Below are 21,119 nucleotides of genomic sequence, written 5' to 3' on the forward strand. Positions count from 1 at the left end.
AGGCATGCTGAATTGAATTGCTTAAGACTTGGGATTTTTTTCAGGGTAGGTGTTTACTTTGGAATAGTGCAATCTTGGTAGGCTTGCAGAAACGTTAAGAAAAATCTTGCCACTTTGTCTCCTCTCCCACTTAAGTGGTGGCACACTGCACAGTAAAAATCCAAGTGTTTGAACTGTGAGGAACCAAGGAGAAAAAGCTAAAACCTTCCCTTTTTACCTTCAGTGCATCAGCGGCCATAATGCTTCCACTGCCTTCGGAACCTCTGACCGCATTAAGCTCCTCTATTCCTGCCAGTCTCATCTGCTAAACACATCCCTGTACGCTTAGGTTGTAGCCAAGTTCAATCATCTGAGATGTTTCAGCTTAGGACACATGCTGACACACGAAGCTATTAAGTATGGGAAGGTTGGTTTGTGACTGAATTATGTCAGCTGTGCTAGTCCTCCTTGATCTAGAGCAGTTTTCTAGTGAGATGGTGCTAACCCAGAAAGTTGGAAAGTCCTTAACCACAAGCTAAATACTATAAGCAGAGAGTATTCCAACTTGCTCATTTTTTGCCATCTGTTTTGGCATAGAAGATGGAGGGAGTATTTCAACTTGGCTGCATAGTAATCAGATATACGTAGTACTTTCAAGGGAAGGAGTCCATTTTTAAGTGACTTTTCTTTCTAAAAAACTTCCAACAACAATGAACTTTTAAAAGATGCAGTATACATTAAGAGGTGTCAGTCATACACATCTAATATACCCAAATTTTACATGGATTTAAAATCATCATCTGGGGCAATATTACAATTTGTAGGAGTGATAACTACTTCAGCTTGTTGCTGGAATAACTGTTGAATGCATCTGTTAATACTAATTATGTACTATTAGTAAATCATGTACTCAATGTTTAAACAAACTTTTTTTTTTTACCCCATCACCATCTTCCTCATTTTGCAGGTGAACTGGAGTGCAGAATGTTTAAAGGTCTGTTTCTTAAAGTTATTATAGGCATTTTAAATGTATGTAGGTGCCTTAAGACTAGATGCGTATCTGTATTTATGTAAGCGAAACCTCAAACAACTGTCAAAGGCAAAATCAACATCTGGACATGATAATAACTTTGTAATGAAGTCCTCATTTAGCACTCTTAATTGTTAATCTGTTCCCTCTCAACTCTTTTGTGCAGCTACATTTGAAAAGAAAATTGATGGTTCTTTTTCCAAGCTGGGTATCTTCCTCTTTCTTGTTTTCCTTTCCAGTGTGTGTTATTTACACCAGTGAGTAAGTGTATAGTTTGACATTCTGTGAAGAAAAGTCATAAGAAGCTATAGCCTGTACTTGGAAGAAGACCAGCACTTTGAGTTGCGTGTGATCAGGTCGGTTTTGTTTTCCATAGTTACGTAGCAAGAAACTGAAGTTCATCACCGTCTTAAGTTTTCTGGGAATCCAGTTTTATCTCCAAAAAGCTGATGCAAGGTTACAGTGTTACAATGAATTTGTCTAGAAAACAGAACATGTATTTTCTTACTCTTCAGAAAATTTGGCAACCTGTTGTCTGAGATGTCTGCAGGCCAAATGCCTGCACTAGTGCCCAAAGCATTATTTTCCTGATACTTCACGTGATGGTGTCTCCATTCAGATGACTTTACAGGCAAAACAGGAACTGCCACATGAGCTCAAGCCGGTGGCTCGCTTAGTCTTGCAGTTTGTCTCTGGTAAAAATCAATACTTAAACGGAAGGTGTGAGGAGTACCGCAGTGCTCCTACAGCCCCTTTTGCTGCCACCGAGATTTTACTCCAGCTGTGAGCAGAGATTGATGTTCAGTGCTTGTTAGTGCTTCCAAAAATTTTTTGCATTAATGCGGGAAGCTCTGGATATTCCTGCCTTGTGTTTGACTGTCTAACTTTGCTAATACAATATTGCTTTAAGGGAGTTCCATGGGCTAGTTCATTATGAGGGAAACTAAGAAGAAAATAATGTACCCCATGCCATACAGAAAATGAGTGACAGAAACAAGCTTAGCATAGGATGTGTCTCATATACTTACAGTCATTTTGAGGAAAAAAGTTTAAACGGCTATAAATTAAAATACAGGTCACTGGGTGAGGAGAGATGTAGCATAAAACACCCCATTTTATTTGGTTTTTTTTTTAAAAAAAAAGTTGTTTAAGTCAGTGTCTTAAGTGGATTATTTTCTCATTCAGTGTATTTCCCATTTTCAGGTAAATGGGTGGAAAGGAAAATTCTGAACAAACTTTGCAGACAGTTGATTTTTTTTGCATCGGACTTCATAACTGGTACCCTCTGCCTGAAGGAATGAAATGGTAAGTAATAGTTCTCTGATTTAGGTAATACACTTTTTGCTTATCAAGCTCTTGTATGTTCTAGTATATGAGCTTGTACTTGAAAGCTACCTACTTACTCCGTCGGAGGAGATGCTGTTCCCTCCCCACTAGAAATCCCTTTTTGTGCTTCATTATCACTTTCTGTCCTGGTGTGTGGAATCAGAAGTTGTAGTAAAGTGGATGCTCGGCTTGGGACCAATCTGTTACTGGAAAGAGCATGCATCTGAGTGCTGGAAAGGATGGGTCAGAAGAAAGGGATCTGGGAGTAATTTTTTACGTTTATATGAGCAGTTCTTTTTATAAGTGATTACCATCAACTGTTTAATAAACCTTACCCTTTATGTCACTTGTAGTAGTGAGAACTTGAGTACACTTGAATTATCCTGCTGTAAAGAATTGGACAGTGGAAAAAACTTATAATGCCCCTTTTAAATGATAACTCTCCTAAGAATTGTGATTATCCTTTTTGCTTTCAGACAAATGATCTCTAGTGTTCAGCTGACTCCATTCTCCCAACAGATTCCATAATCCTTGTGTGATTTCTTGTAGCACAGTTTACACCATTTTTCAGGGCCATGGGGAATTCTTCCCCAGTGAGAGCTAAACTATTCACAATGAACGTCTTACGGTGTTGATTTCCCTATACAGCTTCCCAACAGCCCTTTGAAAAGGGAAACTTTTGCATGCGGAGATGATCCTTTGATCGTCTGGATCCAGTTCACCTACTTTTAAAGTACAGTAGAAGTAGGGAGGGGGATGAACAGAGAAATCGAGGAGTGTCTTTTTCTCAATTGTTTCATTATTTGCTTTTTCCTCAGTGCAGTGCTTTTAGAGAACTGCCAAATAATAACAACAGAGATTTTTTTCCAAGAAACCTTGAACAACATTGTCTTGTTTGCCCAGCATGATGCCTGGCATCATCAAAAGCAAAGGGTGAAATAGGCAGCAGCCAGTATTTTTGTAATAATGGATTAGGTGAAAAATGGTTCATAATGCTTTATCATGTGTTCAGTGTGGTTTAGGGAAGTGATGCCAAAAGCTTGCCTGCCTGCACAAAAGCATATATCAAGAAGACAATTTCAAAGCAGCTGAATACAGTTAAAATATCATAGGTAGGGGGTGATTATTAGTATTTTTCTGACTGTAACTTCTCTTTGCCTCAGACTTGGCTTTCGTGTCTGCCTCCTCTTCTATTGTAAACGTTAGGCTTTGTTATTGTTCTTCCAGCCTCCTGGCACCCCTGCTTCTCAAACATTGTTGAGTTGACCTATTACCGTAGTTTAAAACCATGCAAATTTCTCTTTTGAGCTCTTCCATTTTATAGGATGATTCTATGACAGCTTCTGCATAATATTGTAATTGTGGAAAATGCTTCAGCCTGATTTAGTATGAAAACACCATCACTTTGTAAGTGTGTCTGTCCTTAATTTTCCTCAACTTTCAGAACCTGTTGGCTAGTTTCAGTCACATTTTGGTAGGGGAGAGAGGAAGGCATCTCAAAGATCAGGACCCCTATGGGTTTGATGAAAGCAAGTAACTGGGTAAAAGAGAGAGATAACATAATAGTATTTGAGCTGAAGAAAGGCTGCATTCCCGGCTGAAGCCTTCTTAGATCCCAAGTGATCAATGTCAGAAAGAGGTGTTACAAAGTACCCATTTATGCTTTTCCTCTAAGGTTAGGCCCTCTCATCAGCCAGAAGCCTTTAGACCTCTCTAGTTACAGCCCTAACTCAATTCTGGATTTTCTTTATTCGGGCAATGGGTCAATCAGCAGAACAGCACAACACTGATGCATTGCCAGTGAGATTATAACCAGTGGCAACCAGCTAGAACCTGAGGTTCACCAAGCAGGGTTTCCATTGTCTCCAACAGATTTTTATGAGCGTAACGCCATGGTCTGTAGCCCTGCTATAGGAAATGTACACGTAGAGCTTGCATCTTAGAAATCAAAGCCAGTCAGGCACATGCTCGAGCTCCCTAGGAAATCAAATTCAGTTCATTTCCCTGAACATCTTGCTGTGAGTGTAGAGTTACCAGAAAACATTTCAAAATGTGACCAGCTTGGATGAAGAGAGATGCCGTGCTTTTGTGGCGACTGAAGCTTTGGCAGAAAGGACAGGAACAATAGGGCAGTTCTCTTCGGGAATTATTTATATTGTGCTCACAAGTGGGCCATGCTGTGCTAGTGTTGTGTAAGGCAGTCCTCCGAAAATCAGGTGGGAGTACAAACTTTCCTTTTGCCGTATAAACAGAGGGGGTTGCATAACCGAACTTGTCTTCCTCCTGTTCTGGACATTTTTTCCATTTCAGTTATTGTGTCTATATCGTCATACATATCAGCACACGCTGCACTAGCTGTTTTTTCCGGGACCTGCCTCTCCTGGGCATCCATCCCTTTGCTCCATTACATGCTGTTGCCCTCCACAGGATTTCCAGGCGTTACAATGAGCCTCAGCCACCAGCAGCACGAAGTACAGCGACCCATCGTCAGGCCCCAGCTGGCTGCTGCACGGTGTGTTGCTAATCTCACCTCTCCCGGGGACTGAATTGCTCAATCTCGCCCAAGTATTGGACACTGGATTCTTTCATCAGATGCCTTCACTAGTGCAGTGTGGTAAGTAATGGACGCGCTGTCAGTAGGGGGGTTTGCCAGACTATATGCAACGGGGCTCTGCTGACCCAATAACCTGGCTTCAGGAGCTGTGAGCCCCACCTTCCCCCGAGAGGGCTTCCCTTTTTCTTTTTTAAAAGAGGTTATGATTTTTTTTTTTGTTAGCTTTTAGTATGTCTCTGTTAGGCTTATCTTAACTACCATTTCATTCACACACTGAGCACACACATCAAGCTATAGCCACAATTAATGTAATACAATCAGCTCAGGTGCTAGCCATGCAACTTTGAATGCCATACTTTGGCCATTTTTCAGTACACATCCTTACTGTGTGAGACTCCTTATCACACAGGAATCACCTGCCAAGAGTATCACCCTGCCATAAGAGAGAAACTTAAGATCAGCAGTCATTTTGCTCATCCCTTCCAGGTTTCGTATCTGTCAGTTGCAAGCAATTGTCCATGGATGCAGTTTATGTCCCTTCTCCAATAACACTTCATACTTAGCTAGAAGATAGACAGCACTTCTGATTTTAGGTTTGCATAGCAGATTGACTTTAGTGCCAGTCTTCACTTAATAGTTTTGCTTGATTTCTTTTTCGCTAGGCTACATATGAAAACACAGTGAACTGGGGAGAAAAAAGCATTTGTTGATGGTTAACTTGGTTATGGACAGAGTCTTTAGCCTTAGATTTTGAAAGTTGTTATTATATAAACTCTTTCACTTCACAAAAAATGCACCCACACGTACACATTCTTACATACACGCTCCTAACTTCCCAACATGTTTACATTTTTAGTTCCAATTTGCAACACTTCATCTGTTCCTGAGCAGTGCACATTCTTTATTTATGTTCAAGACCCAAGGAAACAAAATTCCTTCAAACATCTTTCTGAATTACAGGAGAGATGACAGTGAAAAAAAAAGCAAAACAATTAAATTCTCTCCCACTTAAATGAAAATTTTACTGAGGCTTGTTTTGTTACATAGTGTTATAGTGAAAACAGATGATATTTGAAACTTGGCTTTGAAGCAAGCCTCCCTTCAGCCTCCACAGGCAACCAGACATTCCCCTTCTGCACATCACTTCCAACAGCTCTTTAGTGCAAAATATTTCCATGTTTATCCTCCAGACAAATTACAATTGCTGATCTTAAGTCATTTGTGTACTAAGAAAATGATGTGTTGTCAACCCCAAATCCCGCTCTTCTTTATAAATTGTTTCTTTCGTAAAGAATTAAATGAAACGAGGAGGGAATACATTGCATTTCTTTCTTTTCTTTTAAAACATTAGGATGGCTTCAGTGGAATCAGCTCATCAGTGGGAAGTGCAGTGAGCAGCATATACAATTAGCCTATGTAGCTTGACCCCAAAGTGCTCTGGTAGCTTGCATATTGCCCAGGCAGAGGGAGCTGAGGTTCAGCAGTACTGCTGACACTAGAAGAGCAGATGTTGGATATACCTCCCCTAATCTGTGTTCTTTACAAAACGACTGTGAACCATTTATCAGAATGTTTAGCTTGTTTTGATAGCTGGACTAAATTGTAAACAAATGGCAACCACATGTTATTTACGGCAGAATAATTTTGCTTTGTTTGGTTTTATGACGGCATTTACACAGTATTTTATGCAACCTTAGTGACCTACATGAGGTTTTGGTCTACAAGTTATACTCTTTTTCTGAAAAAACAAAGAATTAACAAAATAGATGATGGCAGAATTTGTTTTTAACCATAGCAGCTGCTAATCTGATGGAAAAAAACCAGTAAAACTTCTTTGGTGTTGTCAGAGATCAGAAATTCTCTTTTCTGCTGTCCCAAGGGACTTTAAAAAACATTCAGGCTTGTTGTTGAAGTTCATTAAGTCATGGAGTGATAGCAATACACATTACTATCCCTAATTTCAACTAAGTTCCCCTAATTCTTGCCATCACAAACCATTTCCTGGCTTTTCCTCACCTTGCTCTGAAGTGTTTTTTCTTTGGTTTATGGTTTTTTGTTACTCAAGATTTGGGAAGAAGGGGGAACATTGTGATGAAACCTTCTGTAAAATCACTGAAACCATTACACCGCAGCTACAGCTCTGGTCTATTTGCCTTTAGGCACAAGCCAAGATCAGATGGTTCTAGATCAGCAAAGAAGAAATGGGGAAGGGAAAGCCACATAAAAGCTTTTCTCATCCCTAGCACTTCCATTCAAGAGTCCCAGAGGGAAATCACAAATACATTAGGTCAGCCTTACAAAAATCACTCTTTAACAAAACACAAGTGAGAAAAAACCCCAAACCCCAAAACACTAGGGTGTGCAATTTCGGAATTATTTCATAGTAATGTTGGAGAAGTAGTAGCTGAATAATTTTGTGGCTTGGTTGTTGTTTTCAAGACAGTTTGTAAAGTTGCATGAGAGGGAACAGAAACTTCTTGGTTAGGATTTGTAAATAGAAAACATCCTAAGGCTGCTGTCCCTTTCCTCTTCTCCTGGATCATAACTCTCAGGAAGCCACCTGTAATTGTCTTTGTAAATGGTCTGTGCTGCATGTGAAAGAAGGAAGGAAGAAACGAAACAAACCCAAAAAACACAAATTTGCTGAACAGAACACAGAAAAGTAAGTATTTTTGAAAATGTTTAATTTTCCAGGAGGGATGTTTCCAGTTTTGGGTTCTCTGCTACGTGGGGAGGGGAAAGTTGCAGCTGCTTTAAGCACCGTCAGCTCCACTTTACTGCCAAGATGACATACTTACATGTGAACTGCAAATATAAGAAACACCAGTGCTAGTATTTCTCGGTGTTGCTCTATGATTTTTGTATGTTATATGCACAAGCTTTTTCAGTGCAAGGCAAAGGATTAAATCATTAACAAAGGCTTTCTTTTGCCCATAGTTAAATCGGTCACTGAGCGTAAACAAAGGCTAAAGTGAAGGAGTCTGACTTAAGAGTCCCTTTTACTTCTACTACCCAATTTAGTGTCTTGACTTATGGGCTGTCATATTTTTCATTCCTTCTAAACCCTTTCTGCATCACATTCTTTCGCATAAATGATCCCATGGCAATAGCAGGAATAATATTTAGCGCTCTAAACCAGAGCAGCCATCCATATTTCCCAAAAGTGTGTCAGCTCTGAGTGCGACTGGTCAAGATGCCACTTGAAACTCCTGCCTGCTCTCTTACACTGTGATGGTGAATCTGAGCTGGTTTCAGCAGCTTGAGTCAATTTTGAGCTTGTGTTTCCTTCACAGGAATGACTGGAGCTCCCGGCGAGGAAAGATTGACGTGCTCCTTTTGCTTCCTCTAGCTCCTTCATGATGCCTCGCTGACTTGCCCTGTCCCCTGTTTCCATGCTTCTCCTCATTCCCTGCATCCATTTCTTGCAAAATGGCACACAAGTATTTATGAAAATTTCAGAGCCTCTTAACAAGAGATTTTTAGACCTGCCATGTTTCAACCATTGGGGCGAAATGTTCCAGACCAGGTGCCCTTCTTGGGATGATTTGTTTCTGAAAAGTTTCATTCAAAATGTCTTCTTGAGAAAGTTAGGGGAAAAAGCCAGTTGCTTTTTTCTGTGTTTTTAAAAAATAGTATTTTTGAGAAGCTTCAGTGTCCTCACCTTTAGATCAGAGGGGAAGCCTTTGTCAGGGAGCAGCAAGGGCAGGTTCCCTTCCCCTGAGGGAGGGCGAGACGGGAGCTGAGGCTGGTGGCAAGACAGGAGCAGGGCACAGAGCTGGCCAGCACGGGCACAGTCCCACAGCCCCCGGGCGAAGTGAGCAGAGAGGGTCCGGTGATGGGAACCAAGTTTGACCAAGAGTCCAGATCACCAGGCAAGTCCGTAGTGATGAGACAGGTTTGAGGCCAGCTTGAGTCTGCAATTCAGGATCAGGTCCAGAGACAAACACCCTGGTCATTACACAGTCCAGTGATCACCAAGCATGTTCGAAGTGTGGAGGACTGCCTGAAGTCAAGCTAGAAAATCAGCTCTGAGGGTTTTCTCAAAGAGCTCCAAGACCAGTGATTGGCCTCCTCGATCGTCTCTCTCCTCCCAGCGAGGTCCAGCCCCACCAGAACTTTACAACCTTCAGTGAGATCTTTGCTAGCCCATTTCCCCTTTGTGCCAAATGGGGATGGTGCCTCTGGTAGCACCCAGCCCGGCACCACAGCACACCGGAGCAGGAGGGACGCAGGACCTGTGCAGCAGCCCGCAGCAGGGATTTCCCTCGCCATTTCTGCGACAACGTTTTCTGTTGAGCTCCCCTCACCTTAAAAGCATCAGAGCGCCATGTGCGAAAATCATGAAAGTAATGGCTGCCCTGCACCACTGTCCAGGAAAGATAATGAAATGTGAGGCTCCCTACAGAAATACAGAGCATAACTGCACAATTAAAACACAAATGGCAGTACACTTGCAAAGGAGGCTCAGATTGTACTTTTGCACAGGTAGCTTTAAAACTGACAATTTACAGCTTGCATGTTTATGGGAAAAAATGCATGACGGTTGCAAAGGCCAGTTTGGGCTTGAAATTTTCATACGCATAAGCAGCAGAGACTAAGAGAAAAGGGTTGACTCATTCTTCTTGTGTGGGGAGGGATAGTGTGGAAAAGATACCAAATAACACCTAATAAAAAATAGGCAGTGGTGCATATAAATTAGATGTTGGGAAGAGGTCTGGTAAAACTTTATTTTTTGGCACTAATAGCACATGCCGAAAGGCGCTCTGAATATTGGAGGGGTTTCTTGAAAGAAAACTAAAAACTCCAATTGTAATAAAAGGAAATAGTTTTCTGACAGAGCAGTAAAAAGGTGCAACAACAGATGCCCTGATAAACATACCCAGTTGCCACAGGCACCTATAACGCATCCTCTAAACACGTTGTTTTGGCTGGTGAAGTGGAAAAATGGGCAAATCTAGGATTAAAGAAAATTGCATCCCACTTTGAATGTCTGGAGAATGCCTGAATGGTATAAATTGTGTATCTTGGCCATCCCCAAACATATAAGCAGGCATTTGAGGAAATGAGTTAGAACTGCATTTCCTCAGAGTCAAAACTCGGTTGCAGCCTTCAGTAAACTTGTATTTTTCCATCTAACATGGTTAGTGACTTGGATTCCTAATGAGAAAAAAAGATAGTAGCAAATAATAAAACACAGAAGTGGTGACGTACATCCCATAAGGTAGCAGGTTTTCTCTAATTGGTAAGGTGGAACCACAGAGATACTGAAAGTTAGTTTTTCCCTAAAAACAAAACACACCAACAAATAAACAAGCAATGTAGTAAAACAAGAGCCATTATGACTCTGCATCATTCATTTGAGCTCTAGGAGGGCAGTAGCTTAAATTCCAGAAATGCAAAAATGTTCACCTACATTTGTGTAGATATTTTGTGTTCAGCAAGTGAGTTCAATTCATCAGAAAAAGTGAATGTTTGAAAGATTTAATGGAAAGATCTGGAAAGAACATTTTTTAACCAGTTTTCTGATTTTGAAAGACTTCAAAGTACTTGGAAGGAGGCATAATTGATTTGTATGAAACTTTAAAACAATGATTTTTGTCACATTCCCTTTGGAATATTACAAATTTTTATGGTCAGTCACAAATACTTGCGTAAAGCTGCTAAGATTACCTTAATGAAGATATTATGTATTTTGTTCTTTTTATGTTATACTGTGAGATGTTTTGGCTTTCGTTTTCATGCCAATCCTGTCTTAAATTCAAAAATAGGGGTAGAGAGAATCCTATTTGTTCTACACACGTAGCTTTTTAGATTAATTCATACTTAATCCAGAAGCATTTTATTACCAAAGAGGAACTGAATGATCAAGAGAGCCCATACTTTGTCTCATATTTAAAACATGCAAATAGGAAATAGCATGTTACGTGATTTTGCCTATTTGAAAAGCCATAAGTCTTTCTAGTCTTTATTAGCATCATCAGTATAAGATCTGTAACATCTGCTTATTACTCCCCCAGCAGCCTTGCAGTAAAAAGACTTGTACTTGCAAAAGGATGGATTGAATTGCACGCTAGAAGTAATTTCTGATTTGACAAATTCTACCAATCATTGCGTTCGTTCCTTTTCTTGTCTACCTAGAAGGTGATTGTACACATGGGAGAGAAAGACCCAAGGAAAAAGCGGGACTACGTAACAGTGTGTTGCAGGTATGAACTTTTTGGTTTTTGACATCACTTGCTCTGATCATATATTCATCATGGAAAGACAGGAGGAGAGAGAGCAACTTAGACCAGCATGATAAATGTTCTTTAAGGTCCCCAATAGGTATGGGTAGAGCAGAAAGTATGAGCTCCTCTTGAGAAAGCCTTTGTCCCGCATCAGCACATGTGTACGTGTGGCCAAAGGGTGACTGCTCCAAAAATTTGCATCGCATCACCTGTTTTAAAATAGCAAGTATAATAATGCTTAAACTGTTGCAAAAGCACAGACATGCTACCTCAACAGAAATTATGACATCTGACTGCTTCAATACAGTTAGGCGAATATACGACAAAATACAAAATTCTAAATATCATGAGAGACAGGAGCTTTTCTGCTGTCAGATCACTGTAAGAAACTTTAAAAAGATTTAATGTTAAATTTTCAGTTTTGTTTTCCTTAGATGTCCTGACTTGGCAGCATTGAGTTCCAAAAGTGTCTGGTTTTGGTACAAATGACTCATAAATAAAAACTTACTGTAGAAGCTTTAAAGCTCGCGCATAGTTTTCCACAAAGCAAAATCATAAGGAACTTATTCTCAAACTGGTAATACAAATACTAGAGTAAAAATACAGGGTGACTGGGGGGAGTGGGATGGAAGAGAGTTAATCATCGTAGTGCAGAAAGCTAAATTTAAAAGGTGGGGTTTTTTTCTTTTTTTGCTTCTTTATTGCTTCTTTTAAAGGCAAACAGTCCAAAAGTGCTCAAAAAATCACATTCAATCCAAACTAATTCAAGATTTAAAATATTTGCATTCCTTCGTTACTGTTTGAATCACAGATCAAGGACACCTGTGGTGAGAGTTGCCAACAGAAATGTGGCAGACTAGTCAGTTAGAAATCTTTACTGATAGGAAGAGAATCAGATTTTGCTGCTTTATGATAATAAATGAGGACTGAAAACACAAGCCTTTGTATAATTTCAGATTTTCCACATTTCAGACCTTTCCAGCCAGTTTATGGTTCCTGCACTCTGCTTTCTGCTAAAAATAACAATAATTGCCTCCCACTGATTTTGATCCACCAAAGGCAGGAAAAGTCAGAGTCCTCCTGCAAGCAGGCTGCAGGGAGTTGCCAGAGTTTTAGCTGCCCTTTGGTCTAACTTGCTGAGGACAGAGCTCTACCTGAGATTTATAGCAGAGTCGTGCTACTTAACCACGCGAAGCGTTGTCAGCAGGACACCGACAACTGAGCAAGCAGGAACAAGAATGGGAGGTTATAGGACAAATATTCTCTTGCATGCCAAGATTATCGTAGTGACGAACTGAAGTTGGGATGAGGGCAGCAGTGAAGACAACCATCTTTTTCTTCATGGTGTATCTCAATGGCCCCTGTTTGAGATTTTGTCCCCCTTGTGCTCAGCTTTCACAAAGGGCGCGAACCTTTCTGCCAGCCGGGAGCCCGCAGGTGTCTGTCCCAGCCACCATTTTATGGAGCCGTACGTACATACGTACAAACCAACATAGCCCTCCGTCTGTCTCACAGCCGGCTGCCCTCTTCTCTGGTTCTCATCAGCTGCTGCTGCCGGCCGCTCATGTTTTCTGCTTCTTTAAAACCGCAGCTGAAACCTTGTTTTGGTGAACTAAGATAAAGTAAATGTAGCGTGGTTCCATCCTTCCTGCCACTGTTAGGCTGGCCAGACATGGAAACACCTGTCCTCCTTCATCTTCGGAAAATAACCCCACCACCCTCTAACTTGAAAAAGGCAAGTATTCAGAGAGCAAATTCTCTTTCCAGTCAAATGGAGTGAATTACTCAAATTCTCATTTGATTTCAGCTTTTTTATTTACTGATCTGTCAGCATACTAACATTTTGGAAATACACTATGTAAACTTTCACCCATTTTTTTAAAGAAATTATGTAGACAGTGCAAAATAAAGCCTGTTTTCTCCAGGTAAAGCATTAGTTGCCCTTGAAAAACTTATTTCTAAATTTCCTGCAGGCAATTTGCAATAGCCAATTACGTAGTATGGACAAAAAAACCTGCTTCCTAAACTACACGCTGTAGACCAAACTCAGTGTAATACCTAAATGACTGCAGAAAGAATTTGTTTTTCTGAAAAAGAATTGAGAGAAAAATTATTCCCAGTCAGTAATAATTTTAAAAGTTAAACCAATGAACTATTGTCAACCTTCAGATTTTGTCTGCCAGGAGCAGACAAATCTGAGGATTGCTGTGGATGACTAGTGGTCCACAAACTCTGCTTGGGAATCACTTTTCCAAACCGTAACTGAAATTGTGACAACTTATAACTCCAATTTGGCTTCTATATGAAAGGCAGAAATACGATATCACTGTGCAATTATTCACGTGTTGTTTGGTTTGGGGTTTTTTTTTTTGTGTCCAAGGACAACTGACATTCTGGTTGTTTCCCTGATGAAGGAGTGTGAATGAGTGCAGTGTCGGCAGCTAAGGCTAGGTATCGATTTACTTGGATATGGAAATACTGATGGACTTGACTTTCCTTTGAAACCTGAAGAATGCTAAGTCAGCATTGTGACAGCTGTGCCTCTGCTCACGTTTTGAACAAACTTTGTTTTGGATTCCCGGGTCTGCCTGCTTCTTAGCTTTGTATTTATTTTACACTTTAAAGTTCATGTTACAAGATAGGTGCTCCTGCCTCTTTTTTCTCCATTTTGTTATAAATAAACAAATCTCAGCATCATACAAAGTTCATGGAGTTTACAGTTTGATTTTTTTCATTTGGTTGGCCTGCCTCCAGAAAAGAAAGAAATACTTTTTTTTTAAGTTCTTGGTTTTAGGTGTGTTCTTTCAGAACAAATGGACTTCCCTGCCCAGACTTTTGCCATTTGTTCCTCAAAAAGCCCAGAGTAATTCCTGTAAAGACAGCTTTCCTCTTTCATCTCATGAGGTGTAGCCTGGTGTATGGATAGTTAAGGGTAGTGGTATCGCCCCAAACTCCCTCATTCCCAGGGAAGACTTTCCTTGGCTTTAATAGTTAATAATAATAATAATAATAATAATATAGTACTTTTCTATTCTAGTCTAATTGAATTCTGGTGACCAAGGGTGTAGATTTTCGTAAGAAAAGTTTGTCACCTATCTTTGCTTGCTTCTTTGTGAATTGCTGCAAGTACGGAAGGTTTGGTAGTGAATGGTATTAGGTTATGTGTAACATAGCCAGGGAGAATTTCTTCATTGCTACTTCCACCCTTGTGCAGTAAGACTGGAAGATTTGTTTTCTGAATGAAGATGTTAGTTACTCCGTTCACAGGTGACACCCTGTGCCTCATGAACCTGCACAGCAAACGTACTCCATTCTGAGACTGCAAGAAAGCTTATGGGCCGGGTAAGAGAGGAATGCAGCTGTACTCCTTGGGATGCCCTCCTAAATAAAGGCAAGTGCTTTGAAGCCCCTGTGCTTAGCAGCCTTCAAGGGCTTCTTCCACCTGAATATTGAAGCCTTGCTGCCCTGAATAGCTCCAGAAGACAGGATCTAGCAGCTTTGGTCCAGGCACATAAAAGAATTTTCCTAATCTAATATTAATCACGGCATAAGTCTGGGGAGTTCGTTTTTGCCATCATATCTGATGAACGCTTGATTTTTGGCTATCTGTTGTCTAGTTTTCTGCCCCCATTTAGCATAGAATAATTTTAAATACAGGACTGATGATCCAAAAAAAAAAGGGAGAAAACAACCATTTGGAGACCATTTCATGAAAACCAAGACAAACATCTACTGATTAGATTACATCAGATGGAGGAGTATCAGTCATTTGAAAGGATGTTATGCAAAGGATATCTTTGAAACTTTCCATCCAGCAGTCCTTATTGTTGAATCTGGATACATGATCCAGATCACATTTAGGTAGTTCTGATTGCTACCTAATGAGGAAAGGTATGTTTTTTGACACTATTCCAACAGCCACGTCAAAGATGAAGACATATGCAGACTGGACTGATGAAGACAGCTGTCCAAGACTTCTACATCTGCAGCCCTATGAATGCTAAAAACTTAGCCTGCCAAGGCTGCTGGGCATTTCAACACTGTTGCCATAAAGGTATCAGCAAGCTCTTTTGTGAAGCCTTGTTCTCGACTTGTGAAGCCAAGTTCTTGGCAGAGTGTAAATGAGCACAAAACTTATGTTAGCTTTGGCTCTGGGTTCTCTTGCAAATGAATACTTTTTTATCGGTCTTGCTTTACATGAAGCACCATTTCTGGATAAGAGGTTGAAAGTAATGATGAATGGAGTGCCAGTTGCAATCTGCTAATTAACTCAGTGTGTCAGGGTGGATAGCCCAGGGCACGTGGTGCCATCCAACCTGATCTCTGTGATACCCTTAATGTTATGTCATTGTATAGTACGGAGAGTTAATTCTTTTCAGGAGAAGCTCATTTTTATTTGTTGTTTCACAGCAGTGCACAGAACTCATGGCCAGTCGTCCAAACATACCTAGGCTCAACTATAAGCATGTACATATTTGTAGAACTGAGGACAAAATGTAGTAAATGCGTTCAGCTGCTGGACAGGTGATGACAAACAGGAAACAGCAATTATACAGACCAGCCTCACCAGTAACATGTGTGCACTGAGTATTTCAATAGTCAGTGGATAAAAGTGGTATCGGTAACCACTGCTGTTTACCCGCCTCGTAGGTTACCATCATCAACCAAAAATCGTAAGCAGGGTTTTTTTTTCTGCAAATGGCTCTCGAAGGCCTTTTCAAGGGAGTTAACATTGAGCAGATAAGCGTGACAGGAACAGAATGTGATTTAAATCCAAGTGGAGTGGAAAGATTCCACAGGATTTTGATGGTGTTGAATGAGTTCTGTCGTAAACAGCCTTCTTAACACAGCAGCTACCATGTAGCATGGTTAGGGGATCTTGTTTTCCTCCTGAGGCCAAATTTCAGTACTCCCAGTCTCTACTCCTTCCCTCCAATGAATCTGAAAAGGGCGACTGCTGCGTAGCCCACTGCTCAGTCTGGTTCTTCATCTCTCATAATTGCACCATTATCACCCATAAGGAACCCATTAATGTGGAAGAGGTTTTGAAACCAAAGCCTCTCTTTTCAGAGCCCTGATCTAGGAATGCATTAAGGGTATATGCCAGCTCAAGAATCAGATTCATTTTGGTTCTGGGAATCAAACCACAGCCTCTGAAAAACAATGGAATTCATGGCTCGTTCCAGAAAGTTAAGCAACAGCCTCAGCTTTTTGCTAAAAGAAGGCTAATAAGGTTTGATGTAACATCAGAGGAGATAATTCAGATCTAATAACAATACTTGTTTTTTGAACACTTTAGCCCTAACACAAACAATTTCTCACTTCATAATTTTCCTTCCTAGGGCCTTCTTTTGGACTATCCTACAGGCGGATGTCCTACTTAACAGGAGACCCCTCATATTCTGCCCACTTCCAGCTATGTTTAAGTATTTACTGACTGAGAACATTTCAACCATTAGGCAAAGAATCCTTTCTTTCTGTGTGGCATGCCAGATGTCAGCTGCAATACAATCTGCAGAAAGACACACTGTCTTAGGGCTACCTGGGCAGTAGTATGATGGGCTTAGTCATTTCTGCCTTATTTGAAACAGCACTGTCCCTATTTAGAAGTAGATGTTAGGAAATAATGAGCTGCATACAAAGCAGCGTGTAGAATTGAGTAGCAGAGGAAAACTAGTTTACACTGCACCAGCAGAAGAGTTACCATGAACAATATGGAGAATCAAAAGCAGCAGCAAACATGAAATGATCTCAAGGGAATGGACGTTTCAGAATGTGATTGGATTTGTATTTCAAGTTTAAGAGGATTCATTACAAAAACATTTGCTCCCGTCACTGTAAATATAGATGCAAGAAGTCGCCAGCTACTCTGACCTTTATAAGCAGCCAGGAAATAACATAAGCCTAAATCATTCCAGTTTGTTCTAGGATTTTAAATTGCAGTTCTGATAAGGGGTGGTAGCTAAGTGGGTGGGGGAAAGATGACACCAATTGGTATCCTTTAAAAAGAAGCAGGTTTAAAAACAAAGTAAAAAAATACTGGGGAAAAAAGTGACAAAAATGGCTAGGTTTTCTGAAAGGAACTTGCACTGGAATTCAGGTCTGGTTTACAGTATCTGCTGTAAACTTCAGCCTCTATAGCTTCCTGTTTGTACCCTGCACAGGTCTGGTGTAGCTGTACACAGCCGGAACAAAGCCAGCTCTGTGTGCCTCTTCATGCGCAGTGTTGGAAAGAAGAACACGAGCTGTAAACGAAGTTGTTTTAAGAACAGGTTTTGTGATTATACTTTAATTACTAGTGAATCAGCTGGTTGCTGTTCAAATTTGTGCAAATCTGAGATGACTAAGTTGGTTAAAAAAATATTTTAAAATCCTAGGAAGTTAAAGGCACTAAAGTGGCCGTAAATAAACTTTGAAGAGTAAAACTAGATGTTGAAAAACAGACTCCCCAGATATGTTGGACAAAAGCCTACAAAAGCCTTCAAAAGAATTTTCTTCAAAACACTATGAAAGTTAACAGGAAACGCTCTATAGGAGACTTCATGATAATTATAAAGATGTTGTTTGTCACTTTCTGAATAATGTGTTCCCTTGTTTAAAGAAAATGATACTGACAATTCACAATAGCCCAAAAATAAATGATCGGGGCAGCAACAAACGTATGCTAAGGAGTGAGTTCAGACTAGCAATATTTTATGTTAAACAGTGGTTTAGCTAGACTAACAGAATTGCCCCCTGTGCAGAGTATTTAGGAGATGAGAATTAGTTCCGTAAGTTTGGTTGGATGAAGTACGACAGCACATTTGATTGATCCTAATGCAGCCCAGTATAAACACAGGTAAGAAAAGCCATCTCCGCCCTTTTCTGCTGGAGTCTTGATCCTCCTTCTGATTGTCAACAGATGTTTTAAGACTTCATTACATATTATTTGATGGGTGGTCATTTGCCTTGTGGCTCTTCCAGTTGCATCAGCAGAGTTCTCTTCCCTTTCCTCCTCCCAAGATCAGTACTGGTCCATTAGCCTCACCAGAGGTTTGTAGTTCTGTAGTTGTTTTATTTCCAATTTCACTGTTTTTCTTTCCTGTTTTTTTAAAGTTTATTTTATTTTTTTAATTTTCAGTGATGAGCGTGGGGCTCCTGACTTAGATTTCTGTTTTCCCATCTTGTGATGTGAAGGGTTCTTGTGCATTGAGTCCTTGAGATGTATTTCAGCCATCACTTAGCTGCCAGGAGTGGAGAGCCCATCACAATCAAGCAAACCCTCCTTGCACCCGCAGTGACACATTTTTCAGAGTCTCCCCCCTGGCACCGGAGACAGGAGCAGATCACCACAAACATCTTTCCTGTGTAACTCATTCCTCAGTGTTTCATTTCAGAGGCTCTGTGCCTCTTCTAGTTCTGTCATTTTGCTGGCAAAACACTCTTCTGTGTTCCCTATGGGACTGCCAAACAAGCTGGTGTCTTCCCACCAGAAGCTATATGGGGACCTTTAGAAGCAAGCACGATCTCCTGTTATTCCAAATTATACACAGAAAAACCCCAGACGGGAGAAATCCTGGCTCCGACTGATCTGCTGCAGTCTGTAAGCAGGTACCTCTTCTCCAGGTCCTGTGACTGCAGTTACAATATAACTTTGCTCCTAAGGAACCTACCAAGGTATTGATCCTTAGTATCTGGGAACCGGAGAAAAAGTGTTTCCTGCTCCCTCTGTATGACGTGCTGTCGTTTAATGTAATTGATTGTATATTCATTACAGGATAATAAAGAGTTCTTTATGTTTTTCTTTATTTCCACTGAGGCCAGTGACAAGTGGCATGTTCATTTCCACGGGCTTTGAGGCAAACTCCTGTAGTCCTAGCTTTCCCTTCCCCTCTTTTCTTATCTGGGGACTCTCCTCTTTCTTACCTGTTCTCTCAGCTTCTAAACTTAGACCTCTGTCTAAGTCTGCATGTCTTGAGAGTAACTGACAAAACTGACAAAAACGCAGGGGAACTGCTGGTTCTGTCATAAGGTTCTGTAATTTAGTATCCCAGATGATGACCCATCTCCAGCTCCCCTTGAAGAAAATTGAGAGATCACTCATTTGATCTCAGTTGAACACAATTCCTGTTTTGCCATGCCATTTAACTGCTACCATGATTTATGGGACGCTTTCAATAACCCATCCATGATATTTCTAGGATTTTGGTTTCCAAGATTTCTGTTTTTCCAAAACCCAGAGGTATGCGCAAAGGCAGTGTTTCTGTTCTTTCTAGAAATCTGGGAGAGACTTATCTGTCCCCAGTCCTGAATGCCTGATGCACAGCGCTTTCTGCTCGCTGAATTTAACTGGGTGGTTTGAGGGTCAACCCCCTTTCATCCTTCAACCCCTACTCAAGAAGACTCAGTGGTCTGCAGGACTGTGTTTTTACTTCAGAAATTGGTTTTTATTTGTCTGTTTGTGCATTTTTCCATATTGAATTTTTATCTGACAGTGCAATGAACAGTTTCCAACCCTGTCTTTCTTTAGTTTCCTCTCAATCCTCTTTAGTCCTAACATTGTTAAATATTTTTGCAACCAGAAGGTATTTTTGGAGTGAATATACTGCCATGACTCTCTGTTTTCAATGGCAACGCTCAGTTCTGGCTGCCATGAGCAGACACAAGATGCCATGTAAAACTGCAAGTTGATTTTTAAAAAATCTGATTATATAATGTTGTACCATTCCTTTTGGTTGAAATTCCAGGAAAGTAGCAGTAGGGATTTTGTATTGCCTACCCTAAACAGTAGGCATGTTTTAAATTCAGTTCAAGACTAAAAAGCTATGCTAATACAATAATAATGTTCAAATTTTAAAGCTGTTTGGCAAGGAGGGGTACTGAAAAAATGTCAGCTTCACCCTTTGACAGTGCTGGCAATCACCCTTTAAAATCTGCTATAATACTATAATTACCCCAAATATTTGGTTTAAACACTTTTAAGCTAACCAGCCATGCCAGCTGTAGGCAGGATCTCAGTCGAGAGTTGGTTTTGGTCAGTAGTCAGGTCAGAGAGCACCCATGACTTACTCCCTGCATACGTTTAAATTCCCCAGACGTCAGATTGAGACCACAAAATGGAGGAAAGTGAGGCTAATTTGTTGACTGTCATGAAGAAAGATGATTTCTGGAACGGAATCGTAGAAACCACATCCTAATACTAACATACTAGGAGAGCCATTTGCCAACACAATTTGTGTGAATTGAGTATTAGGTAACACAGAAGGACAGAGGACAAAGGGAGAAATAAGAAATGGCGCCATCTCCATGCCCCCAAAACCGAGAGAAAGCCATGCCAATGGAAAGCTTCCACACTCCTGAGAAAACGAGTGCTTGCTGAAGCCTGGCTCCTGGTTCCTCGGTTGCTTCTAAGACTGCTACAGCTACCTGGGGACTTCTCAGATCTTGCCACAGTGCCATGATCTTTACACACAATAGCTTTTGCACTGAAGTTTGAATTAAATGTTATTAGAGGCTTAATCAAAACTACATCCTTTTGCAATCTGTGGTATGGGTTCTGATACTTCAGGTCTAAACGCTTTGCTTTGAGCACTCCGTTTCCGTTTCTTCAATAAGAAAACAAGTTGGGTTTAAGGAGCAAGAGCATAACAAGCAGAGAGCCTTAGAGCTTGACATCTCCTTCAAACTGCTTACAGAGAAATAACTTTTTTTCCAGATTCACCTCTGAGGTTATTCTGCTGACTCCGGAAGCTATCCAGGAAACATCTTCAGGCCCTATGAACAACATACGCACTTGCTGAGCAGAGCACAAAATACTAGCAATTAGAGCCAGTAAAAGGCTTGCACACTGATTTTAGTTGATTAAAGGTAAGAAGATCACTTTTCCTTCAAGTGAAGGTTCTTATCTCCTATTGAATTTGGATCTTCAAAGATTAGATAGCTGTCTCTAAGAACAGAATGATATTTCATCAGGAGGAATTTTTGAACACTATACCTTTGCCTTAAGATCAAAAGCTATGGTCAA

At 40.5% G+C, this 21,119-nt stretch overlaps 1 long non-coding RNA gene across 1 annotated transcript; it reads left to right on the forward strand.

Moving 5' to 3' along the window:
* The first annotated feature begins 3,766 nt into the window (after positions 1 to 3,766).
* On the forward strand, positions 3,767 to 20,657 carry LOC142085512 (uncharacterized). Its single transcript, XR_012674735.1, has 4 exons — positions 3,767 to 4,949; positions 7,442 to 7,551; positions 11,028 to 11,095; positions 12,073 to 20,657. It is a non-coding gene; the product is annotated as an uncharacterized LOC142085512 (long non-coding RNA).
* Positions 20,658 to 21,119: the final 462 nt, after the last annotated feature.

The sequence above is a fragment of the Calonectris borealis genome, chromosome 1 (assembly GCF_964195595.1).
Source record: "Calonectris borealis chromosome 1, bCalBor7.hap1.2, whole genome shotgun sequence".
NCBI lineage: Eukaryota > Metazoa > Chordata > Aves > Procellariiformes > Procellariidae > Calonectris > Calonectris borealis.